The sequence below is a fragment of the Ambystoma mexicanum genome, chromosome 9 (genome assembly GCF_040938575.1).
Source record: "Ambystoma mexicanum isolate Mex_15411 chromosome 9, UKY_AmexF1_1, whole genome shotgun sequence".
NCBI lineage: Eukaryota > Metazoa > Chordata > Amphibia > Caudata > Ambystomatidae > Ambystoma > Ambystoma mexicanum.
The window spans coordinates 310,224,339-310,231,701 of NC_090931.1; positions in this window are offsets into that span (position 1 = coordinate 310,224,339).

Sequence of the window (7,363 nt, forward strand, 5' to 3'; positions counted from 1 at the left end):
AGCAGCTTACTCTTTTACTAAACACAAAGGGCCTGATTCATGGAATATTTGCCTGGTTCAAACTGAATTTGCACTGCTGAAAAGTGACTTTGCACTGCGGACACAAACCCTGATTCATGGAACTGTGCAAAGTGTATTTTTGCCATGCAAAGTCATGGATCCGTGTTAAAATATCTTCATTCAGCTCAACATATCTCTGGTGCATTTTTCTGTAAGCATGCAATAGAATCCACCCGCCTCCCTAGCAAAGGGATTCCTTTCCCTCTTCCACTGAAACCTTATGTAAACAAGACATAACCTATTCAGATCCTGCCTCACCGAGGTTCTCGTCCCACGGTTCACTGAACCCGGCGCTGCATGCCCATTCCTGGGACAATTTATCATATGGGCTCTTTGCCCACCCTGGGATCATACCACCAAGGCAGTCTCTGCCAACAGAGGACCCCTTATCTTTTTTCTTAAACAAAGTGCTCATATTTGCCATAAATCACAATAATCTTTCTACACTAATGTACTCACTGCAACCTAAATGCAGTCATGCAGAATGCACACACAAAACACTTATTAAAACAGCCTGACTCCCACTGCCAAAAGAAAAACTCACTTCCAACTTAAATATCACTCACCAGCATTCAAGCACAAGTTCTTCGGTACTTGGAACTTTTCATCAAAAAGTACCCTGCTCACAGCGGCAAATGTTTGCTTTTCACAGAGTGCATGGATATATTTCTATTTTTCTTTCGACGCTGACGGGCAAGTATCCACACACACACACACACACACACACACACACACACTCAGCTGGGTTAAAAAGTGGCTCTTATATGGCCTCGTTATTCACCAAAAGTATACATAAACGAATAAATGCAAGAAGAATAATAAATGAATACACGAATAAAAGAAGTCTAAATAAAATACATCACCATTGACACAGCTGCAAGGCACACCCTCTTCTTGCCAGCAGTCCCTGAAAATCTCCCAGGCAGGCAGCAAGATCTTGGCATCAACGGGCCTGAAGCGATGTGTCCATCCTCCAGTGAAGCTTTCTGTCTGACTGCTCTGGTGCCCTTCATTTTAAGCCATCCGCAAATGTTTGATGGCATTTCACAGAACTGTCTGGCTTTCTAAGTCTGTACCTGTTGACAGTTCCCATTGGTCCCCTGCCAGAGTGACCCATGACACCCCCAGAGGCAAAACTCTTCACAATATATAATGACAATGTTTATATTTTATTATTCATTATATACTGTGATCTGGTTTATTCATCAAACCTTACACAATTCTCTGAAAAATAAAATATCCAAACCAATAAAAAACAAATTCATCATCCAATTAATAATTCCATCAAATAAATTAATCATCCTTACAGTTTTCTAAAAGAGAAAATATCCAAATCAATAAAGATCAATTCATCACCCACTTAATCATTTCATGATAAAATTAGCAAATCCTCACAAACACATTCTATAATACTCAGCTTGTCATAAAACACCTCACCATATGTTCCACGATCCTCAATGCTATTCAACTTAATTCTACCTTATCTAACAAGATGTAATAATACCCGATTGTTTTCCCCACACAATTCATTCAAGATTTGCAACACTTATACGAGAAATTATATACATCATCCTATAACATCACATCACACTTTCTCCTTTACATTATCTCCAATAACGTTTAACATTTAATTTACAAGTCTCAAGGTTGCCAACTTTAGAGATATTTGTTTCTTAGTTAAAATCCTTATCCATATCCCATTCATTTTGAATTAGCACTTCCAATATACATGTTACTTATAATAACTCCTTTACACTTGTTTTACGAAGCAAAGCTCATCATCAAAACCTATAATAATCATATACATAATTTTCTGATTGGAGTTATGTTGCTGTGCTTTTATTTGATTTTCCTGTGATACTTTCTTTGACAAAGAAGGAAGATTATCATTCCAAGATGAACACTGGTGTACTCTTTCAATATACCTCTAAGAGTTTGGGAGCAGAGGAAATGGCACCAATGAGGGTTCCTGGTTGTTTTGTATAAGAGCATTTTGGGAAAATAATAATAACCATATAGCTTTATATCAGACAATAAGTCTGTAATAAAAGGATTGTATAATTCAATCATTGGTAACAAATGCATACTTGGCTTGATGCTCATCGAATTTTTCACAAAACGCACCGTAAAGTTAAAATATGTTTAACCATTAAGCATGCTCATTCTGCCAGGTTCAGGATTGAAATTTACACATACGATGGTTATAAAATTTGTATCGCCGATTAAAGTTCTAGGGCCCTCCTGTTGAGGAGGCATTCCGTCCCTGGAAAAATGCGTCCCATATCCATCACTGATCATTTTGGTATACCCACATTCTACTACATGGGTCTGCACCATTGTGAACTAGCACTGTCCCATTTTTTAAATTGTACATAAACATGAGGTATTTCTGAAGTGCAGCATGTGTGGCGTGTCTTTATTGGTAATGAAGTGATAAAGTCATAATCCAGTTGGGAGCTCTAGGTGATTTTTCTGCCATTTGAAGGCTGCACATAACAAAGACTGATTTATTTAGTTCGATTTTGTGTGGCCTTCAAAAAGCAGAAATAGCACATGCCTGGGGGGGGGGGGGGGTTTAACAACCTCAGCCTCCCAGGCAAGCCACTCCCCCAACCGCGCTGACAGATATTCTTCTAATTCGATTTTTTTTCCCCTGAGCCCCTCTTTGATCCTTGTTCCCCCGCCACCCACTGCCTCCTTTCACCCAAAGCATTCCCACTCAATCCCTTACCACATACACACACAAACATGCAAACAGTTACATTTACCCTCTGCTCTTCACCCACCCCATCACCAAAATTCTCCAGTTGGGCCCCTCACAATGCTGACACCGTTGAGGATAATTACTGCATGCTGTATACCTATAGTAAATATCACCAAACGCCTAGTAAGGATCTGGGTGTAAAGTATAAGATCTTTGGTGGGCACATATTTTTACTGTGGCCTGTACAGAAAAACTGTCATGTCTGGGCCCCGATCATCCCATCAATAAGTGAAGCTTTAGCGGTTCCTTTTCTGTTGGAACTTTAATGAACATACTATTTTGTAGCCATATCACCGTAGCCAGAGCACGTTTTGGAGCCATATCACTGTGGAGCTTAGGGACTTAGTTGCAAAGAAGCAATGGGTAGGATTTTATTTTTTATAAACCCATGGTGATCTGTTTTTTTCTGTATATAACTTAACCCGAGCTGGGCAAGTGTTTTTGGAGCGAACATGATGGCAGTAACTCAAACGCATATCTCTGCGAGAAGCCTTCGGGGCTCATCTCTGGGCTCAAACCCAAGGTTCCCATGCTCCTTACCAGCAACAATCCTGAGCCGCCTTCAATGGCTGACACTGGGCACAAATGCAAGCTGACATAAAGGTCTCACATCAGGGGCAGTCAATATGGGGCCTCTATGTTGCACCATCACTGACTCAAGGCAAAGAGAGAAGCCCTTTATTGACTTGATTCTTCCAGACACATGGGCCAGAGGGTGCTAAAGAGCAAATATCGAAGCGTAAGAGCTGTGCAATGGTGGAGTAATATAAGCAGCTAAAGGACTCCGCCAAGTCATGTGGGCTTCTTCTGGTATGGGGCTTGGATTGAATTTATGCTTCTCTAAATCCTGACCATTACATATAGAGGATCTGTGGTCACTTAGTCAAAGTAATCACAAGAGACCCAAGAATTGTCATCGGTGAAAGATCAACTGATGACTCAAAGACAAGAAATGGGGTTCACAGATTTTATTGAGTAATAGAAAATTGGGAGATAAGGTTTAACTGAGGTCACACAGTGGGAATTCCTATGAGTAAGTGAAAACAAAAGAAACAAAAAGTTTTAGGATCATGGTCCTCAGTCCTTTCCTCCTTCCACCATGGTTACAACACCCTTTTTGTGACAAACAGTCACTCTATGGTGGCTTATGCTCTCTTGTGTCTCTTCTTTTATCTCCTGTCCCCTTTTTTCTCTCAGGGGACTTTAATCTCCATCTTTTCTCAACCCATCTTCCATCCCATTTTATCCCACTTCTGAAATCCTACTCTCATTTCTAGCCTTACAACCCCCGCCCCTTCATATTTCCAGCTCATCACTTCTTGGTCTCCTTCAATCCAATATATTCCTGTGATCATTTCTTGTTATCCTTTACTTTTTACTTTCCCCCTAATACTACTCTCCCTCCTTCCTTGTCTATTTTTTTTCATCGTGACATTTGCTCGTTTTCATCTGCTTTTTTCGATCGTCTTTCTTCTATCCCTCTCTCTCTCTACTTTTCCAAAACTCCCTTTCCACTGCTCTCTACCGGCTTTACCATCCTGTGCCATTTGACCCCTTCTCTCAAACCGCCTCAACCTTGGATGACTCCCAGTCTCTGCTCTCTTTGGTGTGCTTTATGGAAAGCAGAACACCTTTTGAAGAAGAGCCCAGCTCCCCACCCTCCGATCTTTCCTTCTTGTCTGCACTTCATTCTTCATATGATGCTTCTCTCCTTGCTGCTGAAAAACACTCCTTTTCTTAACTTACTTCTCTTTCATGCCACTCCCAGTGGCTTTTTCAGGTCATTGACAAGATGCTCTGTCCCCCTGTTTCTGATCCTTCGGTCTCCTCTTCCCTATCCTCTTCTGACATCTTTATCTCCAAAATCAATACCCTATGCTCATCACTACCTCACCCTCCTCAGTATTGTGCTACTTCTATGGCTGTGTACTCATCCTCTTCTCTTCCTCTCTCCTTTATGCCTCTCTCTGACTCGGACACTACCTCCTTTCTGACCTGTGTCCACCCCACAGCTTCACCACTTGACCTCTTACCATCTTCTCTTATTCCTGCTGTCTACCCCTCAATCATTCTGTTGTTAACATCTCTTTTTAATCTCTTGTTGTCCTCTTCTACCGTCCATTCTCCTTTTAAGCATGATCTAATTATTCCTATCTTGAAAACACTTCTCTCAAACGTCTTCTCTATCTAAGTACCCCCATCTCTCTTCTCCCATTTCTCTCTAAACTTCTCGAGTGGGCTCTATACTCTCATATCTCATCTCACCTCAACCTTCACTCTATTCTCCTATTGACCCAATCTGGTTTTTGCCCCACCCACGGTACAGAAACCACTCTCCTCTATATCACCAACTCTCTTCTTTCCGCATGCCATAACAAATCTTCTTCTATTCTCATTATTCTTGATCTATCAGCTGGCTTTCACATGTTGACCCTCCCACCCTGCTTTCTGCTCTTTCCTAAATCAAGCTATCTACTTCTGTCACCTCTTGGTTTCGCTCCTATCCTTCTAATCACTCATTCTCTGTTTCATGGGCTGGCCACACCTCTCCTTACCAACACAATGTTCCCTAATGCTCAGTATTGGACTGCTTACTCTTTTCTATATATACTTTACCTTTATTTTGCATCATTGTATTGTTCAATCTTTCCTCTCACTTTTACGCAGACAATTCTGAAATCTTGTTCTCTTTCTCTACCTTCACTGAGGAATCCGAAGAAAAGAACGAAGAAAAGAAAACAAAATGGAGAAAACGCCAAAAATGGCGTTAGAAACAAAACAAATACTGAAAAGGTCGATCAATGGGAGCAGAGGTTGAAGGGGTGTCCCCCGCCCTCCTTGATTGTCATTCCGGGCCTCAGGGGCCTGCGGGGGTGTCCCCCACTTCCATAATAAGGAAAGCGGGGGAGAAGAGAACTAAAAAAAAAAAAGGAAAGGACCAATGTAGCGCCAATTCTCTTACATGTGTGTGAAGGAAACCGGCGTTGCAGGCGGATTGCGCAAGAGGCAGCACACTTTGCTGTGTGCCGCCAGAAGGTAAGTAAGGGGGTGCAGGGAGCGGGTAGTCCAAAATGTCCGTGGTAGACAAAACTGAACATTATTTTTGAAAAAATAACTTTAGTTTTTTTCTCCCTCTGTCATTTCAGATTCAAATATTTCCCAGTTACCTCTCCACTGATTCCCTTCATGCTTCTATATCATCATGTCTTTCTGCTGTACTGGGCTGGGTGCATTCCCACTTCCTCCACATTAACCCTTCAAAAACTGAGATTCGCTACTTCCCACTGACCTTCCCATCAACCTTTGCCTCACCTCCTGGTCTCCTCTTTCCCCCACTGTGCTTCCTTTTCTTCTTCTGCATGCAATCTTGGCATCATCTTTGACTCTTCATTATCTTTTCTCTAACTGCTCGCATCTGTCGCTTTCTCCTCTTTAATATTCATAAGGTACGCCCTTTCCTGTTCTTTAACGCTGCAAAACTGCTGATCAACTCTGCTCTTTTCTGCCGACTTGAATACTGCTCTGCTCTTTTAGACTTCACTCCTCCCACCATACCCCTCTACATTCGGTTTTACAATTCTGCTATCTGTCTCCTTTCTTCACTTCCTCCTCACTCTTCTATTACGCTCTCTCTTCTCTCAATTTCTCTCCATTTCTCTCCTTCCTTATGACTTGTGACTTCTTTTCATTTTCTCTGCACAGTCTTCAAGTTTTACCATGGCCTTGCTCCCCCTTATCTTGCCTCTCTCATTTTCCTTCACGTCCTCTCTGTTCCCAGCATCTTTATCTTCTTACTCCCCCAAATCTCTTGTACTCCTTCACGTTTCTGCTCGTTTTCCCTTCTTGCCCCCACGTTTTGGAATGCCCTCCCTCTTGGCATTCGCACCTCCCCCACCCTTCACACTCTCCGCTTTCGTTTTATGGCGCATTGCCCAACTTCTTTGTCGTCTTCCTATCTCTCCCTCTCATGCTGATTGTGATTGGATTCCTCACTTCGCTGATTTTTGTAATACTTTGCTCATCTGTACAACGCCTTGGTGAAGGCGCTCTATTAATCCAAATAAAATACAAAATAAGCTCACAGCCTCTGGTATTTTTAACTGTCCACCACTCTTCCATTTTCACACTTCAGTAGAGTCTTTCTTGGTTTAGTCGTCACTTGTCAGGATGGTGCATTGTTCCTCTTGGAACAAAGCCTGACACACCATCGCCCCTGGTGCCCTTATTCATCTTAATGGGATTAGGGCATCAGAGTCTCGTGCAAACATTGGACCCTGGGATTGGTATGCTTCATGCTCCCATTGCCTGGGTATGGGCCTGGTCCAGCTACTATTTCCAGGTGTGCAGATGTTGGCCCAGCTCTTTCAGCTCATTTCTCTCTCCCTTTCCTCTCCTTCTCCCTCTGCCTCACTTCTTGTATTATTTCTCTTTCCCTACATTCATCGCATTCCCCTCTCCGGCCTCTTCCTCTGTCCCCCTCGTCTCTCTGCAGTGTAACACACTACTTCCTTCTCCACATCAGTGATTCTTTTCTTCTTA